Below are 14,080 nucleotides of genomic sequence, written 5' to 3'. Positions count from 1 at the left end.
CTTTCAATTTTTTCGATGTACTGCGTCAATCCTATCTGGCAAGAATGCCAAACCGCACATCAGTATTCTAAAAGAGGACGGACAAGCCTAATGTAGGCAGCCAGTGTCCTGCCAATAAATCGCAGTCTTTGGTTAGCCTTCCCCACAACACTTTTTATGTGTTCCTTCAAATTTAAGTTGTTCGTTATTGTAATTCCTACGTACTTAGTTGAATTTACGGCCTTTAGATTTGACTGATTTATCGTGTAACCCAACTTTAAGGCATTCCTTTTAGCACACATGTGCATGACCTCATACTTTTCGTTATTTAGGGTCAATTGCCAATTTTCACACCATACAAACATTTTTCTAAACCGTTTTGCAATTTGTTTTGGTCTTCTGATGACTTTATTAGTCCATAAACGACAGCGTCATCTGCAAACAACCTAAGAGGGCTGCTCAGATTGTCTCCCAAATCATTGATATAGATAAGGAACAGCAATGGGCTTATAACACTACCTTGGCGAACGCCAGAAGTCACTTCTGTTTTACTCGATGACTTTCCGTCAGTTATTACAAACTGTGACCTCTCTGACAGGAAATCACGAATCTAGTCACATAACTGAAACGGTATTCCATAAGTACGCAATTTCACTACAAGCCGCTTATGTGGTACAGTGTCAAAAGCTTTCCGGAACTGCAGAAATACGGAATCAATCTGAAAGACCTTGTCAATAGCACTGCTGAACTTCGCTGCACTGTCCTAACGGAGATGTTCATCGTACGTCCCACATTGATCTCTGCAGTTATTTCGCACAGTGTTGCTTGTCTGTTAGCACTGACAACTCTATGCAAACGCCGCTGCTCTCAGTCGTTAAGTGGCCACCGGTCACTGCATTGTATGTAGCGAGAGGTAATGGCTGAACTTTGGTATTGTCGGCATATTCTTGCTACTGTAGATCTCGGAATACTGAATTCCTTAACAATTCCCGAAGTGAATTGTCCCATACGTCTAGCTCCGACCACCATTCCGCGCTCAAAGTTTCTTAATTCCCGTCGTGCGGTGATAATCACTTCGGAAACTGCCCACATCAGTCATCCGAGTACAAATGGCAGCTACTGCACTGCACTGCACTGCACTGCAAATCACTGGTTTCATCTACCAGGAGGAGGGACAGGCTAAGCAGCAAAGCTGCTGTTCCTGTTTGGACCTCTAGAGCTGTTGTGTGGCCTCACTGTTGGTTTGGCCTATGTGAGCGCCCGCGTGAGGGCGGACGCTGCGTTAAATGCGTCATAGCTGCTGCAGCTACGCCAATGCATTGCCCTTTTATACCTTGTGTAGGCGACACTACCGCCATCTGTATATGCTGCACGTCGCTATCGCATGACTTCTGTCGTCTCAGCGTAGACAACACAATCACCTCCAAAAATTCTGTGTTTACTATCAATATTATCCGCCTAGTGGTTAGTATGCATTTCCCTTGGATACACTTGATGCTACTTAAGAAAAAAAATTGGTTTCGGGTGGCACTGCGTCAAATGCTTTTCGGATATTAATAAATTCTTCAGCCATATGACTGCCTTGATCAACGGCGCTAAGGATGACACGTGACAAAACGTGAGCTGGGTTTCCCATGACCAGTTGTTTCGGAATCCATGTTTGTTGTCATGGAGGACGTCATTCTCTTAAAGATATCTCATTAAGTTTGGGGTCAGAATACGATCTAAGATTCGACAATAAATGGACGTCAATAATATTGGACAATAATGTTGCCGATCTCTTGTGCCGTTCTTCTCGTGGACAGGCTTTACCCGTGCTTTCTTTGGACCTCTGGGCACAATTTTTTGTCTGACGGATCTATGGTACGTTGCTATTAAAAGATGGGCTATCTCAACCAGAGACTGTGTATAGTATGTCATAGAGATTCCATCGGACAATTGATTCTTGTTCAGTTCCAGCCTACACTGCATACCATGTCCCTCCCAACAGAAACTGTTTTCTTAGGTATATGTAACCTATGCTTACTCAACAGTACAGTTCTTCTGGATGTTACTGTTCAGAACTAAATCTTTCTAGTTGATCCTTGTGATGTAAATCTACTAACACTCTACATAGTTTATTGAACTTGATTTAGTTGCTACTGGTGTAACGCGAGACTGTAGCAATGACTTGCACTAAATAACACTGTTAAGACTTATTTCTTCAGTTTAGGAGATTTCAGGAGTGGGAATTATCTTTGAGAGCAAAAAGTAATAGAAACGAAGTCGAATGGCCGCCACTGCTATAGTGGTGCGCTCTAGCGGCAGGTTGAGCAGCTAGAGGTTTACCCGCCCAGCCACCAGATGTCTACTAAGTGCAAGCTTTCTCCTGCCGCTGCCGGCAGAGATGAGGCGCGAGAAATACTCCAAGTGTCAGCTAACTGTATGAAGCGGTAAAACCAGACGATGAAAGCCTTTCACGTTCCATTCATATCCCTCTTTTTAAAGGGTGCGCTGGGGGAAAAAAGTTATCTTTTTTTCTCGCCTGTACTTCTCTTCACGGGTCACGACGCAGTGCTCACCTCTGATTTTCTTTCAATTCTTCGTTCTTTCTTTTTTGTAATTATTTTTGAAGGCGTCGGCGCAGAAATTAATTAGTGGGCGGCCACAATTTTGCTGTATAGCGTACAGCAGTTTGCATTTCAGAATTTTTAAAATGCTTCAAATCTGCCTGAATTCACGACTGCGCACTGGTTTCCATGATGTAAGGTAAATCACGGCGCATTAATAGTTAGGGGACATACCTGGATAAAGTAATTGTTAAAAAAGTTGACTAAGGTATTATTACAGTAACGTTATGCAGAAGTATCACATCGGAACCACAGACGGAGCAATACTCTTGCATCAAAAACAGGATGAAACCAAGCTCAATCAATAAAATTTCGGAGCTAGTGCAGAGATACTTCTTGTATAGGGAGTTGTGGTCTGCGGTTGCTCTTTATTGCGCAATTATATAATTCATTAGGCTTTTTACCACAACATTGGAGAAGTCTGTTCAAAATGGTTCAAATGGCTCCGAGCACTACGGGACTTAACAGCTGAGGTCATCACTCCCCTAGAACTTAGAACTACTTAAACCGAACTAATCTAAGGACATCACACACACCCATACCCGAGGCAGAATTCGAACCTGTGACTGCAGCGGTCGCGCGATTCCAGATTGAAGCGCCTAGATCCGCTAGGGCCGGCCGGCAGAATACGTTTTTCTCGTTTTAAAGAGTATCATTTTGACATTAGTGACTCTCCCTGTTCAGGAAGACCTTCGGGATTTGCTGAAGATCGTTTAAACGCATTAATCCGGAATGATCCATGGCAGTGTACCCGAGAACTGGAAAATGCTATGAACTGTGATCTTTCCACCATCGTGCGACGTTTGCATGTAATGGAGAAGGTTCAAAAACCGGTTGTATGGGTTCCGCATACTCTAAGCTCAAATCACAAAAATCAGCGGGTGGTCATATGTGCATCTCTGCTTGTCATTAATTGTCTTGTGAACAGCATAGACCATTCCAATCCTGTTTTGTTGCTGGTGACGAAAAATGGTGTTTTTATGCTAACACAAGGAAAAGAAAGGAATGGTTGAGTCCAGAAAGAGCAGTAACTCCCCGTACAAAGGCCTTTGTGCATCAGAAAAGATATTGTTTTCATCTGGTGCAACATCGATGTTGTGATGTTCCTGTAATTGCTTCCCCGACGCGTAACCATCACTGCTGACATTTATTGGCAACAAGTGGGACGTCTCCCAGGCGCAATCCGAGAACAACGACCAGGACGACTGCGTGAAGTGATCCTACTCCACGATAACGCCTGCTCGCATTCTGCTAGACTAATAAAAAACACTGTACAAGAGAAGTCGTGTCGCATCCTCCTTATTCACCTGATCTTCCGCTCTGTATCGAACAACCTTCAAGAAAACTCCTTTCCGCATGAAAATGCGCTGCGAACATGACAAGTTCATTGCTTCAAAACCACGTGACTTCTGTAGTCGTGGAATCAAAAAGTTACCCCAGCGCTGACAAACTGTTTTAAATAGTGAAGGAGAATTTGTTGTGGATGACTGAAGTCTCTCTTATGTGTACCTGTAGTGGCCGTGCGGTTCTGTGCGCTTCAGCCTAGAACCGCGTGACCGCTACGGTCGCAGGTTCGAATCCTGCCTCGGGCATGGATGTGTGTGATGTCCTTAGGTTAGTTAGGTTTAAGTAGTTCTAAGTTCTAGGGGACCGATGACCACAGATGTTAAGTCCCATAGTGCTCAGAGCCATTTGAACCATTTGTGTACCTGCTGATTTTATGAAACATAAAGAAAAAAGGTTCATACTTATGTACCAACCCAAGATACGCAGTTTTAAGGGCGAAGAATACTGTCGTCAACAGCAAGTACCACGAGTGACTGGAATTAATTTGTTTCTATACAAGAAAAACTGCGGATAACGTTGACATACGACTATTGTGACCAAATTTTCAGTGCAATGGAGATACAAAACTCAGTGAGAAATGCAATTACTGTGTAACGAGGCACCAGAGATCACGGGTCCATTATACGCGACAGTGGTCAGAAAATATACCTGAAGAATCAGTTGAGTTCCGGTTCGCTCTGTGCCCACAGCACATAACTGCAGGTCCTGAGGGCGGACAACGGTTTGTGTCTCGAAAGTAAGAGAAGGAGCGTGGGATTACCACCTTTGTTGGATATTGTCCAGCAGCATCTACTGATCGAATTGCGATACGGATCACCAGCAAACTGTAGTATGTAAAACTCACATATCTTCATTTGATGAAACTTCCGTGCAATTGTTCATACATTCCGACAACATTTTCTAACATTTTGTGATGAAGCATTCTCCGCCACTCGACACACGGATCGTGAGTACCAGGTTGTTATAAGTGCTGTAAATCATAGAGGTCCAGTGCGGGCTGTAATGATCGTACTAGCTAGATGTTCTCACGAGTTAATGCCGAACCATTATCGCTGGAAAGAAATTTAGTTCCAGTTTTGGTCACCAGGTGTAACTATCGCGCCGTGAATGCAAGAAAGTCACATAGAAATGTTTCCGTATGTAATGGATTAGGAACGGGACATGGGGAGAAAAGTTGAAGCAAATGCGAAAGGTATAATATTGAAGCCGTCCGCAGTGGCCGAGCGGCTCTAGGCGCTTCACTTTGGAACCGAGCAACCGCTACGGTCGCAGGTTCGAATCCTGCCTCGGGCATGGATATGTGTGATGTCCTTAGGTTAGTTAGGTTTAAGTAGTTCTAAGTTCTAGGGGACTGATGATCTCAGATGTTAAGTCCCATGGTGCTCACAAGGGAACCTCCCCATCGCACCCCCCTCAGATTTAGTTATAAGTTGCCACAGTGGATAGACCCTGAAAAACTGAACACAGATCAATCGAGAAAACAGGAAGAAGCTGTGTGGAACTATGAAAAAATAAGCAAAATATACAAACTGATTAGTCCATGTGTAAGATATGCTCCATCGAGGAGAGCCAGAACTCAGGAGCGCCGTGGTCCCGTGGTTACCGTGAGCAGATATGGAACGGGAGGTCCTTGGTTCAAGGCTTCCTTCGAGCGAAAATTTTAATTTTTTATTTTCAGACAATTATCAAAGTTCAGGCACTCACACATAAAACAACTTCGCTCTCCAAAATTCCAGGGCATGTTCAGATTTGCTTGGACATATGCAGGATTTGGCGGTCTACACACGGAAAAATTTGAAAAAGCTAAAAAGATATGTTTTGACAGAGCACAGGGAAAAGTGTGCGACTGTGAGACTTTTGGATTCATTTGTTGCAGTTTATGTGACAAACTCTGATGTTTTCATCACTTTTTGGGAGTAATTATCACCTCCACAAGAAACCCTAAATCGGGCAACGTAGATGAATCTTTTTACCCATTCGCCAAGTGTACAAGTTAGGTGGGTCGACAACATATTCCTGTCATGTGATGCACATGCCGTCATCAGTGTCGTATAGAATATATCAGACGTGTTTTCCTGTGGAGGAATCGGTTCACCTATGACCTTGCGATTAAAAATGTTTTCGGTTCCCATTGGAGAGGCGCGTCCTTTCGTCTACTAATCGCACGGTTTTGCGATGCGGTCGCAAAACACATACACTAAACTTATTACAGTGAACAGAGACGTCAATGAACTAACGGACAGATCACAACTTTGCAAAGAAAATTTTTCGCTCGAGGGGAGACTTGAACCAAGGACCTCTCGTTCCATAGTTGCTCAAGCTAACCACGAGACCACGGTGTTCCTCAAACGTATCTCTCCTTGATGGAATATATCTTGCACATGGACTAATCAGATTGTATATTTTGCTTATTTTTGTTATAGTTCCACACAACTTCTTCCTGTTTTCTCGATTGATCTGTGCTCAGTTTTTCAAGGCCTATCCACTGTGCCAGCTTATAACTAAATCTGAGGGGGGTGCGATGTGGAGGTTCCCTTGTCAGAGCCATTTGAACAAACCATAATATTGATTTTATTTTTAACAACCAGATACACAGTTGGTTCAATATAAGCATCGGGTACATCTACAAATGCTGTAGAGTGCCAGATTTGCTCCTGGTGAGGAAAATTGGATCTGATTTTCTCGCAGCGTCAGTCGGTTCCGAATTAACGCATTAGTTTCACTACCATAGTTACAGCCCACACTGGATCTCCATGAGTAGCTGCACTTTAATTATAGCCCTTGATAGTTGTATGTTTTATAACTTCATTGGAAAAAAATGTGTATCTTGTGTTGCAATATTATACTGTAATAAAGAGGTGATTCGAGACCATGGCTCTTGTACGGTATGAGTTGTTAATGGTATACTGGAACTAATCACAAATTAGTTATCGTTACTTCATTGACAAAGTAGTGTTACGGCTTTCGAATTTACACAATTCATCATCAGATTGCTACATGCTTTGGTCGGGAAAAAAAAATTACATTTGTGTACTGGTGAGTTGCCCTAGAATAAACAATAATTCACATTTACAAACGTGTAACACAGACGAATCTGCAGCTGATCTGTGAAAGAAAGCAATTTACATGAAATGTCAACCTGGAACATATGTTTTTATAATTTTCTTCCAACGACCTACTTTCGCAAAGATATTCGAATTTTCACCATCATGCGTCGGTTTGCCCTATAAGGGATTTTCATTTGGTTATAAAAAGCATTTCCAATGTGCAACGCATTTTTTGATTCTCAACATATGAAAATAGATATAGAGTTTACGAAGTACATGAGTGTCAAATTGTGTTTTTGTTTATTGTTGTCTTATGTTGTGGATCAAAACATTTGGAACACATTGGAAATTCGTTTTATGACCAAACGAAAGTGTTTTATAATGTAAACCGACATAATTGATGGTGAAAATACGAAAATCTTTGCGAATATATTTCGTTGAAAGAAAACTACAAAAGCGAATGCTTCAAATAGACATTTCATGTCAGTTGCGTTTTAACACTCATCTGTAGCACAACCATCTTTGTTGTAGAAACAAAGGAATTACAGACTGGCTGCGAGTGGGTACCAAGGAAGTAAATAAAGAACGGAGGTGGCACTACAGACTTCAGCTGTACGTTGTTTTGAAGCCGGAGTAGGCGGGAACTGCCCCCATTTCATGTAGCCCAAAACATTAGCAGACTGCTGTTTACGCTTGCTTCTGTTCATTATTTCTATAGTGTGTGCGCAACAACTGTCTTACATACTAAAAATTATAGAGCTTACATGAATAACATATGCCAGGAAAGCAGTTTCGTATTTTCTTCTGTAATTGAAAGCGTGTTTGCTGTAGTAATATGACACATTTGGCATCGTTAATGTAACTTGTTTTTTGCTGCTTTATTTCTGGTAACCAGGAAGAGAAGGAAATGACGTGGAACGCATGCTTTCTCAATCCATTTAATTCTACTTTTACTGTACTTGATAGCAGACAAAACCGGAACTTCGAAACCAATGCTTGTTTGCTTACTCGTATCAGTACTGCTCGTTACATTTTCAGCTTTCGACTCATATGCACAGCATATTTTTTTTTTTGCAAAAAACTTACCTAAGTGTTCTTTGCTTGGCCATAAACTTGTGTAATGAGGAAAGAAGCAAGAGTTGCTGTTTATTTCGTGCATTTTAACAAAGTGAATGATTATTAAAACGTCAAAGAAGCAGAACTGCATAGAGTTGTACCTCCATGCAGAATAGAGTTCACCGCGGTGAACTGGGGAGGTATGAATGTGGTGGATCTAATGTTGTGGGCTAGTAAAGATGGCCGACATCGGGTTCAAGTGTGTGATGCATGATACCTCTCTCCTTTCTATGCCTCCATGGTGGGCACTGATTTAAATCAATGCGGAAAGTTGAAAATTGGTGCCAGACCGGAAGTGAAACCCAGATCTCGTGCTTACTAGGCAGATGCACTGCCCTCTGCGCTTTCAAGACGGAGTGGTTTTCACAACTGCACATACCACCCTAGCACGTCTCTTGTCAGACGCAATTTCTCAACTTACCCATACACTACTAACGTAGTGCTCCTTGCACAGTGTCATCATTACTCGAGGCATTTCGGCGATTCTCGTAAGTCTTCGAGGGTGCTGAGCATCCGCAGTGAAGTGATCAATGGTCGTCCTTGCCTGAATTATGTACTTTGTATGTGTGGTGTCTGTTCTTTCTGACATCTGTCTAGTAAGTAAGAGACCCGCTTTCGAATCCCGGTCTGGCACAGATTTTCAACTATCCCTGTTGATTTAAATCAATGCCCACTGACAGCTAATGTCATTAATTCCTTAGTTTCTTTATTAATATTGGCTGCGGAATCAAAATGTTGTCTGTTCTTTCCCGAAATGTCTGAAAGAACAGACACCACGTGTATATCTTTATTATACGTTTGTAACTATGAATTATTATTTATCCTAGGGTAACTCACCAGTAAACCAATGTATCATTTGTTTTGACGAAAGCGTGAAACCCATCTTTGATGAACTGTTTAAATTCGAAAGCGGTAACGGTACTTTTTCAATAAAGTAACCTAAAACCGATTTGTGGCTGGTTGCTGTATAACAACAATAATTTAATGTTTGTTTTGTGTTCTGTGCCATGGTAAGAGCGTGGGGGGTGGCAGTCGCAGTAGGACCACCTGTCATTACGCAGCCATTATTGTTGGTCTACATTGGCGTAAAAGCGATGACCGGCTTCCAAAGCAGGAGTCCCGAAGCGACTCGCCTGACCCGATCTTAATAATAAAAAATGAAATGTATAATTTGGAAATGAAATGAAATGATTTAAAATACGTATTCAGTTCTAGCTCAGATAAATTGAAATCTTTTCATATAGGTCATAAATTTTTGACTGAACTTTAATAATTGCTGTAATTAAGTTGTTAAAAAGTAAAGGTAAACAATTTTGAAGATTTTTGGAAGTTAACTTGAAAATGAATTTTATGAATGAGTGATCTGAACGGAAGCTCTGTATAGCTCTTACTGCAAGAAGGGATATGAGATAATGAGACCTCTGGATTACTGAAGTTATGCAATTACGGTAGTGAGGTTTGGTTGCCTTTATTTCACGGCAGTGATTTTTTGGAGATCTTTTCAAGGCTAAACGAACTTTCTATATCTCCTGGTTTAATATAAAGCTAACGGTGAAATAGTTTTTCAAATGACAGTTTCTAATAACCAGACAGAGACCTTTAAAGCGGTGGAAGAGAAACAAACTTATACCAGCAACCGTACTAGTATTGCTGGATGTTACAAATTTCGCTAAATGGAATGTTAATCTGGAAGATCATGAAAGAGCTCTGATGGCTTAAACCCTAAGCATTCATTCAGACTGATAGTGCAGATTGATTGAGTTTACGCTTCGTGAATTAATTACATACTATTTCAAAACTGAATATTGACGGACCAGAGATAATTTACAGCGCCATTTTCGAATGAAGTTAATATCTGCGAGCTACTATAAAAACGAAATAATCAAATATTAAACAAATAATAAATAATCTGATTTACACATCTGAAATATTACACTACTGGCCATTAAAATTGCTACACCAAGAAGAAATGCAGATGATAAACGGGTATTCATTGGACAAATATATTATACTAGAACTGACATGTGATTACATTTTCACGCAATCTGGGAGCATAGATCCTGAGAAATCAGTATCCTGAACAACCACCTCTGGCCGTAATAAGGGCCTTGATACGCCTGTGCATTGAGTTAAACAGAGCTTGGATGGCCTATACAGGTACAGCTGCCCATGCAGCTTCAACACGATACCACAGTTCATCAAGAGTAGTGACTGGCGTATTGTGATGAGCCAGTTGCTCGGCCACTATTGACCAGACGTTTTCAATTGGTGAGAGATCTGGAGAATGTGCTGGCTACGACAGCAGTCAAACATTTTCGGTATCCAGAAAGGTCCGTACAGGACCTGCAGCATGCGGTCGTGCATTATCCTGCTGAAATGTAGGGTTTCGCAGGGATCGAATGAAGGGTAGAGTCACGTGTCGTAACACAACTGAAACGTAACGTACACTATTCAAAGTGCCGTCAATGCGAACAAGAGGTGACCGAGACGTGTGACCAATGGTACCCCATACCATCACACTGGGTGATACGCCAGTATGGCAATGACGAATACATGCTTTCAATGTGCGTTCACCGTGCTGTCTCCAAACACGGATGCGACCATCATGATGCTGTAAACAGAATCTGGATTCACCCGAAGAAATGACGTTTTGCCATTCGTGCACCCAGGATCGTCGCTGAGTACACCATCGCAGGCGCTCCTGTCTGTGATGCAGCGTCAAGGGTAACCGCAACCATGGTCTCCGAGCTGATAGTCCGTGCTGCTGCAAACGTCGTCGAACTGTTCGTGCAGATGGTTTTTGTCTTGCAAACACCGCTATCTGTTGACTCGGGAGCCGGCCGAAGTGGCCGTGCGGTTAAAGGCGCTGCAGTCCGGAACCGCAGGACCGCTACGGTCGCAGGTTCGAATTCTGCCTCGGGCATGGATGTTTGTGATATCCTTAGGTTAGTTAGGTTTAACTAGTTCTAAGTTCTAGGGGACTAATGACCTCATCAGTTGAGTCCCATAGTGCTCAGAGCCTTTTGAACCATTTTTGTTGACTCAGGGATCGAGACGTGGCTGCCCGATTCGTTACAGCCATGCGGATAAGATGCCTGTCATCTCGACTGCTAATGATACGAAGCCGTTGGGATCCAGCACGGCGTTCCGTATTACCCTCCTGAACCCACCGACTCCATACTCTGCTAACAGTCATTGGATCTCGACGAACGCGAGCAGCAATGTCGCGATACGATAAACCGCAATCGCGATAGGGTACAATCCGACCTTTATCAAAGTCGGAAACGTGATGGTACTCATTTCTCCTCCTTACACGAGGCATCACAACAACGTTTCACCAGGCAACGCCGGTCAACTGCTGTTTGTGTATGAGAAATCGGTTGGAACCTTTCTTCATGTCAGCACGTTGTAGGTGTCGCCACCGGCGCCAACCTTGTGTGAATCCTCTGAAAAGCTAATCATTTGCATATCACAGCATCTTGTTCCTGTCGGTTAAATTTCGCGTCTGTAGTACGTCATCTTCGTGGTGTAGCAATTTTAATGGCCAGTAGTGTTCAGCTGCTATTAATAATAAAAAGGATTTAAGCCCGTGACGATTGATCGTCAAGACACAACCTGCAGACTGATTAAATGTTATCAGTGGTACGAATTACGCATTACTTGGGCAGCATCTCGTAGACTGACAGGTAGCACATTCCGTATCGGTGAAAGAGGACGAACGAACCACTGTAGTCTGTACTCAGCTTGTCACTGTACGTCATATGCTATTAGAAGATATGTAGTTTACCATATCGTCTTCCCCTCTACCTTCTACTTCTGCTTCTTCTGCTTCTTCTTCTTCTTGTTCATCGTTCACGTATGGTATGTAGAAGAATCACTGTTCCTACCTTTCCGTTTGAGCCCAGATTTTTTAAATTAGCGTCTTGGTCGCTTCATGAAATTAGTAAGCAGCCCCCGTTTTGCTCAGGTAACATTAAGTATTTACGACAGGATGACGTGTAGAGGTAACAAATTATGTGCCTAAACCTTCCTTGTGAATCAGTCTTTTTGTAGGTGAGCACCATATCAAAATCTTTGAAGCAGTTCCTGAAATTTGCTTTCACATACAGAAAAACGCAGCGTGGGATTTTAATTTACGAGGGGACTTCACACACTCACACACACACACACACACACACACACACACACACACACACACACACACACACACACACAATGGTAGGAACATGCTACCAATCTTTCAATTCCTACTACGCAAATGCGCTACTTGGTGACGGAGGCATTCGATAAACGCTGTGTGAAATCCCCATCCTAGGAAAAGATCTATCCCCCCAGCTGTTCCCTCAGCTTGACGAAAAGATAGAATTCCCTAGGTGCAAGATCTAGATGTCCCGATCAGCACCATCAACGTCTGCACTGCCTTGGCCATACCAGTGGCACCATTTCAGTAAGGCAGGACGCTGCATTGCATTCGTCCATATACCCCCAAAACGCCACAATGAATGTGTGTGCACGTTAGACGTTTTACCGACAAGAATCACACTGTTCCGCGTACTTCAACTTTGTAGTACGTTTCCAGTTTCCGTGCCACTTTAGATGCACACTGTGATGCACCTGTTGTCCACAGCGCAGCAGAACTGTGTCTGCAGGAAATCCAAGACAAATACTCTCTTGTGACTGTGCAGCCCTCTTGTAGCCCAGTGGTCTTAACAGGGGACGACATGTGTAACTTACTTTCTGAAGTTCCTAAGTATTATTAGCGACCAGACCCAGCTTTGTACTGGCATTTCTGTGTATCTACGGCCCTTGTAGCGGTAATAAATTTTACACAAACCTCTTTCCTACAGAATCAATCTATCTAGTACGGGAAACCGTATAAAAATCGCTGCAGACTTCTGAGATTAACCTTCACATGCAGACAGTAGAACGTGGCAGGGAACAAATATATCACAGTTCAGCCAATTTGTATGAAATATTTATAGATTATATACACAAATCTTACTCGTCAATCATTATGCCTATGAGTGAAAATCGTATCAAAACCCCTACAGTAGTTTCTCAGATTAGGTTTCACATACTGTTGAGTGGTATTTAAGTAAATAAATTAGTGAAATCAAAGTGAACTAGAAATTAGAATATAAATGGAAAACTTAGTTTAGTTTAGAGAGTTACATACTCGCATTCAGTGGGCAGAACAGCAGAACAGAAGAGACAATGACCGTGAAGTCAGCAAGTTCCTCATAAGCGGGCGCTGTCGATTCAGCCGTCAGGGCATCGCCCGACCGGCTCACGTGTTTCTCAGTTGTCGCATGTGAGCAAAGGCCCTCGCCTACATTCCAAGAACCAATGACCGACGTTAAGAAGATTCTTCGAGAAGCTTTACAACGTGACGGAAGAGGCAATGACCGGCTCACGTGTTTCTCAGTCGTCACATGCGATCAGAGGCCCCCGCCTACATTCCAAGAGCCAATGACCGAGGTCAAGAAGATTCTTCGAGAAGCTTTTCAACGTGACAGAAGAGGCAATGGCCGTGAAGTCGTTCACCTCCAGTGAACTGAAGTGAATAAATACGCGAGACGCGGTGGGCCCGACAGATGAAGACAGATGAAGACAGGGACGAAGACGAAGATGGAGACGGGGACGGAGACGAAGACGAGAGACGAAGGAAGAAAAGAAGAGTAGCAGTAGTTTTCAGTCAGTTTCGGTGCTGAAGAGACTGTATCATGCACAGACGCACCAAGTCCGCCACTGTAATGGAATAGCAAGCAGCAGCCGCGGCGCCAGAAGACAGAAGTTAAAAGGTATTGGAAGTCTGGTTTTTACATACCCGGGTGACTCGTGAGGACGGGAAGGAGACGGCTTCACATCAGTAGTCACCTGTGAGCTGGGATGAAGAGCTGACAGCCGAAGACTGGCAAGCGGGAGTCCGTGGTTCGAGTCCGCCACACTGGCCTTCTCCCGCCGCACCGCTCCGCTGGCCGA

Source organism: Schistocerca serialis, chromosome 2, assembly GCF_023864345.2.
Source record: "Schistocerca serialis cubense isolate TAMUIC-IGC-003099 chromosome 2, iqSchSeri2.2, whole genome shotgun sequence".
NCBI lineage: Eukaryota > Metazoa > Arthropoda > Insecta > Orthoptera > Acrididae > Schistocerca > Schistocerca serialis.
Note: the sequence above shows the minus strand (reverse complement) of the source record.